The sequence below is a fragment of the Benincasa hispida genome, chromosome 11, assembly GCF_027475165.1.
Source record: "Benincasa hispida cultivar pf3 chromosome 11, pf3_genome.v1.1, whole genome shotgun sequence".
Lineage (NCBI taxonomy): Eukaryota > Viridiplantae > Streptophyta > Magnoliopsida > Cucurbitales > Cucurbitaceae > Benincasa > Benincasa hispida.
Window position 1 is genome coordinate 81,129,509 of NC_143488.1, and position 4,000 is coordinate 81,133,508.

The window sequence follows — 4,000 nt, forward strand, 5'->3', positions numbered from 1 at the left end:
GATTCTTTCTGGGGTTTCTAAGGGTCCAAATAGGCCCTACAAAGAGTCCATGATCTCTCTTGCAGTAGCTAACTTCTCGTGTTTCTTAGACAGTACATCAGATATACTGGCTAAAATATAATCCCGAGCCTTCTCATTAGCTTTGACCCATCTATCATATGCATCCTGAACTGTTTGGTTTGCATTGGGACTAAGGGTTGGAAGACATTCCTCCATTAAAATGAATAAGAGATCATCTATTACTAGTATCGTGTTGATATTCGATTTCCAAGTTTCGTAATTTTCACTGTTAAGTTTTTCTGAAGCTAGTAATTGTATAATTGAAGTTGTCATTGCTGAAAAGTAAACAAATTATTAGTGAATTTAATAACTCTAAATTTTTTAATCCAATTCATTAATCAAATAATAATGTACCCATACTCATTATTCTTTTGCTATGATACTTCAGTGAGTTAAAATAGTCCCCATCGAAGTGCAGTCGACTACTCCTTCACTGAATCAAGACATTCTTGACTAAATACTAATATTAGAGTAGCTCTTATCCTTATAGTACTTAGTTACCATTTATTTGGTCAAGAACTTTACTAACACTTAGCAAGTCTTTTAAGTGTAAACCTGCCATTTTCCAATTACATAGATCGGAATCAAACCAATCCTCAAAGGAAAAACGATTGTTTGAAAACGAATCTAAGTAACTCTATCCATTTCTGAAGTTCACAGTGTTCAGAATCCTATGTTAGAACCCTCTGAAGGGATCGCCGTGGTTTACGACTAGCTAGTGCCACCTAAAAACGACAGCAAGCACAACATAGAAATCTCATGGTGTGTCCTAATGGAAGAGACCGTAGAACGTGTTGACACACACCCTTCACCCACTTATTATGAACTACTTCCCCTATTCAGCTTGATACTGACTCATGCAAACACTTTTCGGAGGGAGGTTGAACAAAATAGCAACTCGAAGTCGAGCACAAATTTCACGGTGTGAACTCTTAGGGACGTAAGTGCTAGAAATAATATATCTCATATATTATTAATCTCCCACTGAAGTGTTCTATAAAAATTGGATACTGACTTGGTTATTAACCGGCTAATTTTATATAACCTAAGTCTACGTAATTTTTCCTAGTATAACTCTTATACCGGGATTTAACCTATGATGTCTAGGCGATAAACTAATTTTATTACCTTACATCACTCACGCATGCTCATAAAACTAGGGTTATTGACTTAGACGCCAGTTTGATCTCCAGGTAGGAGGTGTTTCGTAAACTGTCAATTTAAGTACCCCCAACCTTAGACATGATCTCCCCAGGTAAGTAAACAACTCTTGTTTCACAAGTAATTGACCTATTTTAATGCTTAAAAAAATTGATTAAATTGCACCGGTTAACCCTAGATGAGCATGCAATTTATCTTTGTTATAGATTTTAAAAGTCTAGGTCTATAACAATTATAAAATAAAATATAACAATTATAACCCTAGCACATTCATTTATAACATGCTTCCTTAAAAAACATGTTTTGATATAACACTTATATTAAATTATGAAAATCTAAGCATGCATACTGTATACATTATAACACTTATAACATATAACAAATGCATGCCACATGCTTATCCTATGATGGGGTTTTTAATAATTATATGGCATACTTTATGCACACATATTAAAAACAATATCATATATCACATCCATAATAATTAAACATCACTAAAGTGGACTAGTTTTGTCATTAAAACAAACAAATAACTAAATTATTACAAAAATCAGCAAGCAGCTCCCTCGAATTGGCCAAAAAACACTCTAACTGGCTCAAAAACTCCAAAAGACCAGGTTGAACCAGTCAAACTGACTTAACTAAGTCGAATCGAACCGGTCAACGCACGCGGGTCAGATCAACGGGCTGAAGTAATCGGGTGCGTTGGTTCGGACTCAGGTCGCGAAGCAGGTCGGGCGCCCGGACAGGTTGGATGCGGTGAAGGCAGGCACGCACATGGGAGCTCAACGAACCGGCTCGGGTTCTCGAGTCTGGGAGGCTAAAATAGGTTTGAAGGTGAATTCTTTTCTAATTCTCTCGGCTAGCTTGAGTTCTACCATTTCTTTTGAACAAATGAAGGCCTAATTGGACTCTAATGACACCATAAAAATTACAGACCCTTTGCAATATATTAAAGCTCATATAATGTGAGCAATTACAATTTCAACAACAAAATAATGAGAAAACTACTACCAAAATCGTAAAATTATCCATTTTAGCCCACAAAGCATTCATCATATGAAAAACACCAATCAAATGCAATAGAATGTTATAAGCATTCTCTGATACCAATTAATGGAAATAACAACATGCACAGTGGAAGCACATGATCAATAACACTCTAATTACAATTATAAACTAGGATTAAACATGCAAAAGGGTTAGGAATACAACCTTTGTAGTTTCCATAAGAATCTTTCTCTCTATGAGCAATCAGCACCACCAACGGTAAATCCTCGCTATTCTTTGATTGAAGAACATAGTTGTGGGACCGAATTTTTAGTGAATGATAAGGAATTTCACTTAATAATTTGGAGAGTAAAAGAGATTTTGTGGAAGATTATGGTCAAAAATCAAGGAAGCATTAATTTTTTTTCATTTGACAAACAAAAACTATTTATAAACCAAAACACACGTAAAAACCCTTTTTGCATGGCCTCCACCTCAAACTCCATTAGCTTGAAAAATTAGGTGTCGAGCTTTACATTAAACGCTTCATAACCCACTTAGTGGGAAAATCCAATAATTAGATTTTTTCACTAACTAATTTTTTTTATTAAAATAATTTTATAATAAATCAATTTTTTGAAAAAATATGAAATAAAATTTTAATATTTTAGAAATTATTTAATTAATTTTTAATTAAATAAAATAAATAATTTAATATCACATATTAAATTATTTTTGACACCTAATTTTGATTAATCACATTAATCAATTTTTTAAAATCTTTCATGCTAATATTTATTATATCTTATATAAAATATAATTTTCCCTAAAGGCCGAATTTGAACATTTCAAATTCTCACTTCACCTAGTTCTTCAATTTAGTCTGTAATGAGCTAGCAAGGAGACCTGATGGACCTACAGATCATGGGCTCCAACGATCCGAGACTAATCGGTCAAACTCTTTAACCTAGTTAATCAACATTCATTAACTAACAGGACTGTCCACTATAGCTTGTAGTTGCACTTCCCTAACTGTAGATATATTTTGTGTCCATTTGATATAACCGTCATCGATAAATTGATCCTTCACAGGTTGTTCGTAACCTCAGCTAAGTCAATTACTATTTTACCCCTAAGTTACATCTTTTCTCCTTAAGTACCACTGTCCCTCTAATGAACAATTGGTTTAGGATTTTAATCACTAAATCCATTCCCTCTCAGGCTAGCGTGAGGATGAGGACCCTTGTTTAAGACCCGAGATCAGCCCTTAAGGGTACTGAAGGAACTCCATTTACAGAGGATTTTTTAGCAGAAATGGATTGTCCAAATCCCATTGTGATTGAATGTATACATTTACAGTCATACAGAACAAATTATGCATCAAACTTAAACTACAACATGCTTTTGAAATAAAAACAAAGATTGAGAGATTATATCTTTGAAGAACTGTTCTTCAATAAACCCCTCGATAGTACTCGTTCACGAATGCAGCTAACAAGTCTGGAACTCCCTCGAACAAGCAACAAGCAGCAACTCGATCCTCGAACCAAATAGGACACTACCACTTGGTGACCTTGGTATTCTTGGTGTGAGAATCTAGGAGTGGTGAGCTCTGGCTAATTTTGGTTAGAGGGAAAGTTTGGTGTGGAGGAAGAAGACGATCGAGAAAGGAATAATACTGTCATGTAGATGAACGAGTCCATCGCATAGACTTCTTACTCGATCGTTTAGTCTCTCAAGTGATCATATAGTAACTCAATTGTTAATGCCTTGTCTCTTGTTCAGATGT